A 13,652-nucleotide genomic window follows, 5' to 3' on the forward strand; every position below is an offset into this window, starting at 1 on the left:
CATAGGAGGTTGGGGGAAGTCAGCTTTTAGTATGGATGAATAAAAAAAAAACCAAAACCTCCAACCCTAAGCAAAAATACTTTAAAGACTAGTAGAATCCTTTTCCCTTTTTTTTCCCCCCCTTTTTTTTTTCCCCCCCTTTTTTTTTTCCCCCCCTTTTTTTTTCCCCCCCTTTTTTTTTTCCCCCCCTTTTTTTTTCCCCCCCCTTTTTTTTTTCCCCCCCTTTTTTTTTCCCCCCCCTTTTTTTTTCCCCCCCCTTTTTTTTTCCCCCCCCTTTTTTTTTCCCCCCCCTTTTTTTTTCCCCCCCCTTTTTTTTTCCCCCCCCTTTTTTTTTCCCCCCCCTTTTTTTTTCCCCCCCCTTTTTTTTTCCCCCCCCTTTTTTTTTTTTCCCCCCCTTTTTTTTTTCCCCCCCCTTTTTTTTTTTTTTTCCTTATTGAGAATGACCACTCTCAATAACATTGCCCACTACTCCCTGAGAGGCAAACTTGTGTATGCTTTGGATGACTTGACCCAGACCTGGACACTTTTTGGTTCTGTCTGTGGTCGGAGAAGCATTCGTGCCCCTTGCCTGGATGCGCCTGGGCGATGCTGGAGACGCAAGGCTGGCGGGGAAAGGAGGCGTTTTGCCCAGGGACTGGTGTGCGCTGGGGCTGGGGCTGGCATCCCATCCGCTGGCCCTCCAGCTGGCTCTGGACCATCTCGCCTGGCTCTGCGCCTGCCTCCCATCCTGCTCGCCCCTTCAGACCGGGCGGGAGAATGGCGTGGGTCATCCACTGGTGTAACGGGGATTTCGCTGTATTCGGTGTTGTTTCAGATGTGGGGAAGCGCTCGTGACAGCTGTTAGTGATCCACCGGCTGCAGTCAGGGGTTGTGTGTTTGAGGAGGAGTTGGGGAAAAAATGGCTTTCAAGCACTGTGCAGAAAATAGCAGAGAAAACCCTGGCTGTGGTTTAGCTGCACTTCAGAAATATATACATATATATTATTATTTTTTTCAGGTGGATTATCATGGGCAGTTGATTTCAAAGGGGTTTGTTTTTGGTTTGTGTTTTTTTTTTTTTTTTTTTTTTTTTTCAATTCCTTTTGAAATGTTTCCCTTTAAAGAGGGAGTGTCTGTAGTTGTGAAAATAAATCTAGCATGAAGGAATTGCTTTAAAGGGGAGTCCTAGAATGCTTTTTGTGCATGAGTAAAGGACCGTATTTGTGCTTTTGTCCCTTCAGTTGTTCCAAAGACCGAATGCACTTGCTGTTCAACAACTAACAGCAGCGCAGCAGCAGCAGTACGCGTTGGCAGCTGCCCATCAGCCTCACATAGGTAAGTCTTGCATTTAATACGTTAACATTTTACGGGACTTCTGTTAGTCCTCAGACTACGTCGGGGAAAACGGCAGAGAGAAAGGCTTGGCAGGTTTTAGAGAACCCTAAATATGTTTTTGCAACTGGTAACCGACACACGAGCAGAAGCGTATTGTTTGAAGATTTACTTGAAAAAATTCTGGGGGGGTCTCTCTTGCACGCTTTAAAAGCTCCAGAGCGTTCGTGTGTGGCAGGAGCGCCACTCTTACCCGTGCTGAGAGTGCCGCTCAGTAATGAGAGCGTTTTGAAGTATTCACCCGCTCTGAGCGAGGCATGAACTGGGGTAAGCGGCGCAGTGAAGTGGGGGGGAAGAGGAGGGGGGGGAATGCACAATTCAATCTACGCCTGAATGTGCTTCCTGTGGTTCAGCTGCCTGCGGTCTGACTTCAACTTAAAAGATGTAATTTATGCGAACACATAATTCATATTATTAAACCAGTATAGATTAGCTGGGAAGGAAGCGCTTAATCCTGTGCGTAGAGAAAGAGGAGAACTGCAGAAGGGCTGCTGCGGACGATGGCAGTTAAACTGGTGTAGGGATAAACGGTTTCCGCGCAATAAGTGATTTAAGCGGCACTTCTTCCTACCCAAAAGCCCGGTACAAACGTGTTGGGACTCTCCCAGCTCCGTGCCCTGCACTTGTGTGCTTGTTGGGAGTTCAGCGATACACCTCAATTAAAATTATTTAACTTTTTAACTTCCTCCCCTCCACGCCCCCCTCCCGCCCACCGGTAGTTTCTCTAATGATTAAACTGGTTCCCTGCGGAGGAAGGACATGCGGCACCGCGAGTGGCCCTGCCGCGTTCCCTGCGCTCCTTCCAAACCGGTTTGTTGAAGTACCGGTGTTGTGTAGTGGGGGTGGAACTCAGAAAGTAGGGTAAACTGGTTCGTGATGAACTTGCTAGAGAAGACACAGAATATTAACGATTAATGTTAATATCTAACTGGTGTTAATAGTCACCTAAACGCTAAGGGTGTGTCTGCGCTGCGGAGATGCCCGAGCAGGTATGGCTATTGCATACAGACTGGTTTACCACCTCGTCTGTCCTTACGGGGCATCGCATCCTTGGAATTCGGTTTCTCCTGTGTCAATTATATCCTCTGTAGATTGTTCTATTAAGACTCCGGGAGACGCGGTGGTCGCTCACTCCCTGCAGAAAACAACTGTGAAAAGCTTGAAAATCCTAAAGCAACCTGAATTTCTGTGTTCGCCAGCCCGGTAGCCAGAGGTATTTTGGTAGGGCTTCAGTTCTAGTTAAGTTTGTTTTTACTGACAGGTATGTTTTCAGCAGGTTTAGCTCCTGCTGCCTTTGTCCCCAATCCGTACATCATCAGCGCCGCTCCGCCGGGAACCGATCCGTACGCAGCCGGACTCGCAGCAGCCGCCACATTAGGTGAGATACCGCCAGTTCGTGACCATGCGCTGTACCGAAACTGCTCTTGTGTCTGGGATTGTGGAAATTAAATATTAGTCCATTGTAATTGCTGCGGAGGGAGAATTGCGTATCAGTGAGCCGAAACGGAATTTGTCTGGGAAAACCTGTGTTCTGTAGATTGAACGTGATGATTCCTGTGCAACGCTTGCTGTGGGCTCTCTGGTGGGGACACACAACCAGAGCAAATCTGCAACGGAACCCTCGCAGCCGTGAACGTCGCTACGTGTTTGGGGCTTTTGGTAACTGACAGTAGTGGGAGATACCTTCGAAAATAAACTTCTTAGATGGAGGGTGTGTTTTCCTGCCAGGAAAGCTGTATCTCGTTGCTCTTTAGGTTTATTTACTGTAGTGCATCCTGCAAAGGGTATCTTTCCCTTTTGCCTCGAGTCTGTGAAGAATTTAGGCTTTTTAGGTTCTCTAGGTAAAAACATCCCATATCTGCTGCGAGGCTCACGCTCTGAATCCGCGGTTCTCCAGATGGCGAGCAAAGATGGTGGCTCTTGTCTTTGTGCGAGATCTTTCTCCCAAACGTTCATCTATCAGTTTCCAAATTCTTGCCAACTGTCGTAGCCAAAATTGTTGTATCTGGAGATGACAGCTCGGTAAAACAGCTTATCAGACGGTGTGAAGAACACATTGTACGTTGAACTTTTGCTGCGTATACCACAAAGTTCTTGCCTAAGCATTGAGGGCAGAGGAAGAACATACTTTCAGAAGAATATTTTTATAACCGCGCTTTGCTTTCCGTGGGCCACCGGGAGAGGAACCCTTCTACATTTTAAATAAAAAAAAAAAAACTAGTTAGTTCAGAGTAGTGGTGATTTTAAGTGGAGCCTGCGCGTTGTTGCCACTTCCAGCTCGTATCCTCGCTGCTCATCCCTTGGGATAGCTTGTGCCACACCAAACCCAGAAAACATTTGGTTGTAAGTGAACACAGCGCTCTGCCAAACAGCGCTGTGGGTGGGTACGTGACTTTTCGGCGTGTTTAAACGGCTCTTGCGTAACCGCTGCTTAGCTTTTAAGCTTTGAGGCCGGTGTCAGGTCAAGCTCTGAAATGGGATTTCAGCGACTGTTACCCACTCGGATGGCGTTTTCAGCAGAAAACGTATGGAAGTATGTAAAAGAATTGAGATGATAAGTTGAAGATGGGCTTTGGACTTTTTGGCTGTTGGGAATTTTGTCCGCCGATTGCATAATAACAATGCGAGATTAAGTTGAGGTAAGAACATGTTGTTGGCGAACGAATGACACCGTGATTAAATGGAAGGAAGCCAAGAGCTAGAGTACAAGGATATTTCCAACAGTCCAGGGGTCGATAAACTATCATGTGATGATGAACGTGTGGCGGTGAGTGAGTGACCCGAACCCTTGGTGGCAAATATAAGTAGGAAGCTTCAGTGAGGACTCAGCGGGGAAGAGGCGCTAGAACGCCAGCGGTTCCAGTTACAGGCAGAAGAGGTGCTTTGTAAACGGATACCGTAAAAAGAGGGTTCTGGTTGGCCGTTTTGCATCACCTCAGCGCTTCTAAAGCGAGCGCTCATCCTTCAGTAACACTGAAATGCAGTGGAGCGGGAGGTCAGCGTCTTGATTTCATAGAAAGACCACACGTAACTGCTGCCGGATTTCTAGGAAACAGCGAGCGTGTTTATGACAACTTTTTTTTTTTTTTCCTTTTACATAGTATTGAAGCTGCGGCTGCCTGAATATCTGATTGGGGCCTTCTAAATTTGAACTAGGAAATAACCTCTCCCAGGATACCTAAAGCATCCCAAAACCTGGCGTCGGCATCTCTGCGTGAATCATTTTTAAACTTTATGCCTCTTGAAAGCAAACCAAAAGAATGTGGTTTATATTTATAGCGTTACACCACTGAGGAATACGAGTGACTTCATCCAGCTCGTTGGGCTTTGGACCCTACCGGCTGGAAATGGCAATATGACAAACTCGCTCCTTGTTGACTTTTGTTTTAGGAAAAGCATCTTTTCTGTCTAGACTGGAGCAGGTTTGAAAGCCTTTTCTCCGTAACGCCTGAGCGCAGCGCTGAAGGGACGTGGGGCAGTTGGGATGTTTAGGGTTAGGTATAAAGTCAGAAGGTCTCCCCAGTGAGTGTGGGAGTGCCAAATTGGGAGGACTTGGAGAAGATAATGAGGTGAAAGAAATTAGTTTAGAGTTGTTGGTAGTTTATTGCTCACAGTTACTCTTAAAGCAGAGGGGAAACTTTGGCATGTTTTATGGTGGAGATAATTCTGTCAATTAAGGTTCTGCCGTTATGGCAGCTTTTTCACGGTTGTAAGGCTGTCAGCCCTGGGATAATACTCTTTTCTTCCCAACAATAGTAGCATTTTAAAGGACAAATTTGAATGCAGAGGGAAGGGCTTCCTAGACTCAAGGAAAAAAAAATCACTTGTGAGTTTAAACTGTGGGGAAGATACAGCTGTCTTTAAAAAGTGTTGTGAAATTGCCTTCTATCATTTGAGAAGGGTGTCACTCAAAAAAAAAAAAAAAAAAAAAAAAAAAAAAAGCCTTGCCTTTTCTAAGACAGGTTGGGAAACGTTGATTCCCTTTGAGGTGGTGTGTGTTGCAGGTAGAAGAGCGTTTCTGCTCTTTGTAGAGGAGTGGATGCTGGAATAACCTGCGTCCAGGAAAAACACGGTGCTCCTCGACCGACGGTAGGGTCGGTTTGGCTGTGTCTGCACTGGGCTTCTCAGCGCTGACCCGCGTGCCGTGCAGAGCCGGCTCAGATCTGGCGACGGGGAGGGATGCATGCGCGTACCGGACCTTCCAGGACCGGGGTTTGGGGGAGCACGTGAGGCTGGCTCGTCCCCGGCCGCCTCCGCTCTGCGGGACCTGCGCCAGCCCCGGGCGCCGTGTGGCAGGGTTTGAGTGGGGCTCCACCAGTTCGGCCAGTTCTTGCCCCCATCCCCTACAAAAACACCACTTCATGGATGTCCGTGGTCATCGTACCGTTAATTGTGAGGGGATCAGCTCCCAAGTCACTAGGAATTGATAAAGTTGCTATTTGAAGCCTCGAAGTTTTCAGACGTGAGGTTCTCGAGGCTGTTTAACCTGGTGGTCACTGTGTCCTCCCCCTTGGCAGGGGGCAGGTGTGGCTTCTTCTGCTTACAGAAATTTGGGTGCGAAGGCTGAGATTAAAAGCAAGAATTTTGCGATGAACAGGCTTACAGATGGTTTTGCTAACGTTTCTTGAAGGGAATATTTGTGGGTGTCTGTGGCCAATGTGTGAGACGCAGTAGTGGGAATATTTGATTGCGAAGGCTCTAGAACGGCTTTTATTTTCTCGTGTACGTGGATCTTGAATAAGTGTAAAAGCAGGTGCAAATATCTCCTGAAGTAAAGAAATACTGCGTGTTTCTGTAAGTCTGGCAATGATGACACACTTGCCCTCACTGAGAACACTGTTCAATAATGAGCTTCACCGTGTGCTCAAATGAGCTGAGCCAGACTCGCAGCTCTTTTAAGCCCAGCTGCCTGCAAACTTCAAAGACTCGGCGTCTCTTCTTCTTTGAAACACCTAAGGCTTTTGCAGATCTGATGAGCAACCTCTAGGAAAAAAAAAAAAAAAAAAAAAACAACCAACAAACCCAAAACCAAACCCATCTAGACTGTGCTTGTTTGATAATTAGAACTGAGATTAAAACAACCCAGAGAGATGCCCACATTTTGCCCACATAAAGGGTATTGCAGCAACTTCCCAGTAGCCCACGGGCAAACACAGACTAATTACTTGCATAAAACGGAGGAGTTGCAACTATTTTCCTGTTGAGCGCAGAAGCACCCTAGCAGTCGCCGTCTGATCTGCATCAGCTGAATATAAAGAGGTTATAATCCAGCGATTAGCTCTGTGTCCGTAACTGCTTAGGTCAAGATAGGCAGCGCCATTGTGGGGCTGCTTTATTTTCTGCGGGTTTGTTTTTTTTGGTTTTTTTTTTTAAATTTTAGCTGCCGCTGCTTGTGAATTCCCAGCTCGGAAGGTAAGAAACAAGTGGTTGCTGCCCCAAGACAAATCCGAGTACGGCAGACGAGTCACCTTCTCGACTGACGGCACGCAGTAAATCCGGCGAGGGGGGATTTCGTGGCAGAGCTTTAGGGCGAGAGACGAATCCCACCGTTGGGCGCGTGGTGCTGAAGCGCCCGGCGGTAGGCAGCCGGCTGCTTGTCCCATCCCCCCGCTGCACACCCAGCCGGGCATGTGTGCGAGCGACGCTACAAACAAATTTGGGGGAAGTAAAGCAGTTGAAAACAAAATAATAAAGGAGAGTAATGGGCACGCTTTTGAAATGTGAATTTAATATTGGACATTAAATATGAGATGACTATCGGGAAGCTTTGCTGAATCCCCCCAGTCGGCAGTGTTGCTTGCGGGAGCCGTGGCCGCTCCAGGCTGAGATCCCCACCGGGGCGCAGTGGGTCACTTCTGCGTTGTGTAGTAGTTCAGTTCAGCCAAACATGTGTTACTGTACAAAAAAAAAAAAACAAAACCAAAAGCAAAAAAAAGAACTTCCTGGGTTTGTCCCTGCTTTGTCACACCCGAGCTTACACTCAGCAGTGGCTTTTTGCATCTCCCTTTTTACTGTCATCCCTCATTTGGGGGGGGGGGGGGGGGAAATAGCTTTTAAGTCTCTTGGGGGCAAACGCTTATAGTCTTTATATGTGTTACGCTTGTTCTCTTCGCAGGGTCTGTAAGGTGTAACTAAGAGCAATACTGAAATGACTTGGTTAGAACTCAAATGCTAACGGTCTCTCTTAAAATAGAAGCTATTTTTCCTCCATATAAGAACAAGCGTGCGGTTCAAATTCACTAAAGACTCGTTTATTCAACAGCGTCAAATAACGACTGTGGCGCTCTGCCTTAAAAAGACTCGGGTGCCGCGAGCCGCTGCTGCGGTGGGGAGGGAACCCGCGGGATAGGTGATGTATTTGAAAAGCAAAGGAAATACTTCTCCTTTTCTGCTGACCTTTCCAAAAGATATAGAACAAGCATATTAAAAAAAAAAAAAATATATATATTATTGAATTCGCATACGTGTTATTTGGTGGGAGGGACTCCACCGTTCAGCGCAGAGAACTCGCCGCTTCCTCGGAGTTAGGCCAACTGCAATTATTTAAGGATATAGGCTGCCGGTCTGCTGTCGCCAAATTAGGTGTGCGATGTCCTGAGTCTCGATAAAACACACTGAATCTTCAAAACTTACACTTTTTCTGGTGCCCTCCAAGATTTTTTTATTTTTTTTTTTTTTTAAAGCCTGTTAAGTTGGAGGAAGGGGGAACGTGGAAAGATAGAGGATCGCAGAGCCTCTTTTATGGTGGTTTGCAAAGGCAAAATGGGACTGAGTGGCCAGAAAAACATTTTAAACACTCGAGAATTGCTATCCAGATGCAAAGAGGTTTTTAAATTATTGGGGAGCTAAATAATAGATACTATGGAGCAGCGAATGTCAGCTGAGATTAGAAGAGACTTGTATATCTGTGCTTAAACAAGTTTCCTGCTCTTTGGGTTAAAGTTTTGGTCCTTCACTGGAAAATGAGGGCACAATGGCAAAAACATAGAATTTCAACAGGATCACTGGTAGCAGAATTTGACCTCGCCCGCTAAGGTAAAAGCAAGTAAAGATGAAATTTCAGGTCTGACTTCGAAGCTTTTTAAAACTGAATAATACAAATGCCAGAATCCTTCTGTATTTGCAAAGGATTTCAAACAGATCACCTCGAAATAGGATTTATTAAACCGAACCTGAGGAGCAGGTATTTTTGGTGGCGGTTTGCTGTGTAACTCTTTTCAGGCTACCGAAGCTCACTGATTCCCTTCGCATCGCAGGTCCGGCCGTTGTTCCTCACCAGTACTATGGAGTTACGCCCTGGGGAGTGTATCCTGCCAGTCTCTTCCAGCAGCAAGCCGCCGCGGCTGCCGCCGCAACTAATTCGGCAAATCAGCAGACCACTCAGCAAACCCAGCAGGGCCAGCAACAGGTAAGGTGGGATGCTTTCCACCGCCGGTCACTTACGGGCAATACAGCAGCTTTGAAGAATCCCCGATTTATTATTTTTTTTTTTTTTTCAATGACCGCTCCCGATACTCAGTCGTAACTGAGAAGAGCCTTTGACCTCTCTTAAAAAGAGGAAAAGAAACATCTATACGTTCTGTTACGTCATTTATACATCACGCGTGTGGGGGAATAGCGCCCGTACGTTTGGGATGGTGAATTATTGCGTGTTATTTGTTTTCCAAAGCATTAATCTCATCAGTTTGTGAACAGCGCTGAGCCACACAGTAGCAAACGCGTGCCGTTGGCGTGGAAATCGTCATCTTGCGTTCTGTTTTCGTGCCCATCACTGCGACTTGAAGGCCACGGAGATGATGAAAATGTGCGTCAAATACTCAATGTCGATAAGCGGGTTCTTATCGTCAGGGCACTGGCTAAGCTAGGATACTTTTTTTGCTGAGGACTAGCTTTAAAGGGGTCAAAATAACAGCAGAGTGAGTTGGTTTGGTGTCCATGCGAGGACTTGAAGACAAAAGATGAGAGCAAAAAGAAAACACGGCATTTGCTATTTTTATAGGGTGAACTGTGCAGCTGTTTTGCTTTAGTCTGCACGAAAATTTGGAGAATTTGGTACCTAAAAGGGCAAAATTAATGAAGGTAGTGAAGGTTTTTCATATGATCTACTGTTACTCCTTTAAGTGTGTTAAAGGTGAATATCGAGACAGGTATCTGTTATTAAAGTGGTATTTAAAAAAAAAAACCAAACCAAACCAAAACAAACAAACAACAACAAAAAAAAAAAAAAAAAAAACAAAAAAACCCCAAACAACCAAACGATGAAAAGGTCACACAGGGAGCTGATAAGGGGAACTTTTTCCTTACGTATTTTGTAAATAATGTGTGTTTGGGGTTTGCACCACCCACCTCTCCTCTCTCAATGCCTTGGCAGTGACAGCGTATTAGATTATATAGCCCGTGCTTTTTCTTCTGTTGAAAATTGTTATGCGTTTTTGTGCTGAATCACTGTGTAATTTCTTATTCAGGTTTGGGTTTTTTTTTAGTTGGGTTCCTCCCCACCCCCCCCATCATATTTGGGATTTAACTAGGTTGATTTTCCTGACTTCAGTTAGGTAAAATAAGCATTTTAAAGTTCTGGTATTCAATCGTAGTTGTAGCTCTGATGCAGATGACACAAATGCGAACCGGGCAACTCCAGGAGCAGAGGGTGCAAACTGAGAGACTGGGACGAGAATTAAGAAGGAACAACGATTTTCTTCCTTTACGATAACGAAAAACCATCTTAAATGTTTTACGGAGTTGTATGGGAGTGCAGTTGTTAGCTTGCTATTTAAATATTGAAATATTTTAATACTGGATATGCTCCGCTCTCCCTTTAGAGCTCCGCGGGGCCGTCGGATGGCTGTCAGGAGGCGGCCACGGGCTCCGGTGCTCCGGCACTGCCCCAGCTAGTTTGTGTCGTGTTTGGTTAAGCGCTGCTTCTCGCCTGACATTGGCTTTATACGTTTTTTTTGGGCTTTGTCCCGTGGTACTGCCTGCTTGGAGACAGAAGGGGTTCATTATCCTTACGAAAAGCGAGGTGGCTCCTTTTCCGTAGGAACACGAACCATTCCCTTCTGGTCCTCGTGTGTTCGAGAGAGCGATTGTAGAAGATAGCAATTGGCAGCTGAATTTATTAGCTGCTTCTTTGAAAACTAAAGCAAAAAAAAAAACAAACCCCAGTGTTTGGTGGTATTATAAAGCCTTTTCAGATGATAAAAGCAGTGAATTGTCACACCAGCGACTCTGGAGCAGCGATCCGGAGGAGAGCACTTTGCTCCTGACAAAGTTAATCATCACCCCTCCCCACGGGGCAGATCGCGGACAGGAGGGTGTCGAGCAGTGTGCACGTACCCCGTGCGCCGCGCGGCTACAACAGCTTTAAGAATGCTTTAAAGCCGCTTACGGAATTGTGGAATTTTCAGAGTTGGAAGGGACCTCTAGAGAGCATCTAGTCAGACTCCCCTGCCAAAGCAGGATTCCGCTTCGGCATTCGGACTGGGAGCCTTTCCCCGTGAGGAAGGTGTGTGCTAAGAGCGCTTCTGCAAAGGCTTCGGCTATTAAAATAAAAATTATCAGTCATCTGTAGCCTCTATGATATTTTTCATTACTTTTATAGCGGTGGAGCAGGCATGAGCGGGGATCGCGGGTATTGTTTTTAACACAAACCTTCCGGCCGTAGGAGGATACAGTGTGTATTTTTATTTTTATTTTTTTTAGTTTTTTTTTTTGGATGAAATTTTTCGAAGAAGTGCTGAGGCAAACGTTTCGCAAACCTAGAGTGACGATTAGGGGACGGTTGATTTGTGATGTTTAAGACATCTTAATAACGTTATTTATAAAAAAAAAAAACAAAAAACCAAACAAAAAAAAAAAAAAAACAAAGAAAAAAAACAACTGCTGACATTTCCCTTGCGGCAGCCGCCATCCATCGCATATATCCCGTACGGCGCCCTTGCACGGGGCGCGCTCGCCAGGCGGCTCCGGCTCGCGAGACTCCCTCGGCCGAGGAGTTGATGCTCAGGCTTTGACAGCGGCGGCAGGCGCTGGGGTGCGCGTCTAAAGCGGGTTCCTTCGGTATCCTCTCCCAGTCTCTCACTGTGCAAAGTCATTTTTTTCCTTTTAATAACTTTATCGGGTGACCTCTCCTGGGCAGGCTGGAGAGGTGGGTGGGCCCATGCCAACCTCATGAACTGCAACCAGGCCGAGGGCAGGGGCCTACAGCCGGGTCGGGGCAACCCCAAGCACAACCCCAGGCTGGGCAGGGAATGGCTGGAGAGCCGCCCTGAGGAGAAGGCCCTGGGGGTGCTGATGGACGAGAAGCTCACCATGAGCCGGCCATGAGAAGGCCGACCGCATCCCGGGCCACATCAGAAGGATTGTGGCCAGCAGGGCGAGGGGGGGATTCTGCCCCTCTGCTCCGCTCTGGGGAGATCCCCCTGTAGTGCTGCCTCCAGCTCTGGAGTCCCCAACATAAGAAGGACATGGACCTGTTGGAGCGTGTCCAGAGGAGGACCACGAGGATGATCCGAGGGCTGGAGCACCTCTCCTATGAGGAGAGGCTGGGAGAGTTGGGGGGGGTTCAGCCTGGAGAAGAGAAGGCTCCGGGGAGATCTTATTGCAGCCTTCCAGTGCCTAAAGGGACTCCAGGAGAGCTGGGGAAGGACTTTTTACTGGGGCATGTAGCAATAGGACGAGGGGGAATGGCTTTAAACTGGAAGAGGGCAGGTTCAGATTGAACCTTAGGAAGAAGTTTTTCACTCTGAGGGTGGTGAGGCACTGGCACAGGTTGCCCAGAGAGGTTGTTGAGGCCCCATCCCTGGAGGTGTTCAAGGCCAGGTTGGATGGGGCTTGGAGCAACCTGGGCTGGGGGGAGGTGTCCCTGCCCAGGGCAGGGGGTTGGAACTCGATGATCTTCAAGGTCCCTTCCAACCTAAACCTTTCAATGATTCTATGACACACCCCGTGCTATTTTTGCACCAAGGCATGCTGCACACCAAGGGATGGGGTTTTTAAGAAGCTGACGTCGCTTGTGGGTGCAGGCTCTTGCATCACTGCTTTGAGTAAAAGGCTTTTGCAACCAAAGGCTGTTACAGGTAATTACGGGAAAGGTCAGTTTGCCATCTTCCCTTTTGAGAGCAACATGTGCTTAAACCACAAGAGCGATGTATAAAAGCCGGTGTGTGATCTTTGGTCATTATTTCCAATGAGTAAGTGTGGTGTCACTGGGTCTCTGTTTTCTACGGGGGCTGGAAGCTTGGAAAAACCCATGTCACCTCGTGTCATCAGCCCCCAGCTCCGAAATCAGGCTTTTTAAGGTTTCTGCTCAAACTGGCTTTCAGCAGTGCTGCTGTGGCATGGACCAGGTGTTGGGGCAGATGGCTGCAAACGCTTCCATCGAGGGATGAGTATTGAAGGTAGATCAAGAAATGGAAGAGGTCAGATGACGAAGCGCTTCCAGATCACACTCCGTAAGCCTGGGAGGGGATGCGTTACTGAAATTGGGTCCTACCCATGGTGGCAGCGTGAAGGCTTGTGGTGGCGGAGGCAGCTCTGTCCTGAGCGAAGGGGGGGGTTGTCACGCACTGGTTGTGCAACAACTCCAACTCGATTGCTGCTGATGCTCCTGCAAGCGGCTGGTGATTCCGCCTTACTCCTGAGTCCCAAAATAAACACATCCACTTTCTTCTCTCTTCTCCAGGTTCTACGCGGAGGTGCCAGTCAGCGTCCTTTGACCCCAAACCAGAACCAGCAGGGACAGCAGACCGATCCGCTGGTGGCTGCCGCAGCCGTCAATTCTGCCCTGGCCTTTGGACAAGGGCTGGCAGCGGGGATGCCAGGTAGGCCCTCCAAGGGAGCTGCAACTCCTCCGCTGCCCAGGGAGAGCTAAGAAAATTTTATCTTGTGTCCCTGTGGGGTGTCACCTTTGCCTGGCATTCAGCAGTATTTTGGTTTTATTGGTTTCGGGGTTTAATCTGTGGTTACAGAAAGCATTTTCAAGAGGCTGTTAGAGGTGAACCTAACTACCTACAGAGCATTTAGGTTAAATCAGGGTTTAGGTTCCCGTGCCACAGACGAAAACAAATGTTGTCAACTGTATTGCTGTACGGGTGCGTTAATTCTTTGTGCGCTCAAGCGACACAATTGATGGCCTCCTATTGGAAGTTGCTTTCCGATTTTTCTGTGGATCATGCTAGCTTATGTGATACTTACTTTAAAGCCTCAGAGATATCCTAGTCCCGCTCATTAGCCTTGTCTCTCCATCCCTGCCAGGTGCTTGACTTTAACAGAGAAAGGACTCC

At 47.5% G+C, this 13,652-nt stretch overlaps 1 long non-coding RNA gene across 1 annotated transcript; it reads left to right on the top strand.

The window, feature by feature from the left end:
• Window positions 1–1,300: 1,300 nt before the first annotated feature.
• LOC309685529 lies at window positions 1,301–13,105 on the top strand. The gene is made up of 4 exons (XR_014270456.1): window positions 1,301–1,314; window positions 2,645–2,749; window positions 8,628–8,779; window positions 13,052–13,105. It is a non-coding gene; the product is annotated as an uncharacterized lncRNA (long non-coding RNA).
• Window positions 13,106–13,652: the final 547 nt, after the last annotated feature.

This window comes from Vanellus vanellus (assembly GCF_965231255.1).
Source record: "Vanellus vanellus genome assembly, contig: HAP1_SCAFFOLD_2149, whole genome shotgun sequence".
Taxonomy (NCBI): Eukaryota; Metazoa; Chordata; class Aves; order Charadriiformes; family Charadriidae; genus Vanellus; species Vanellus vanellus.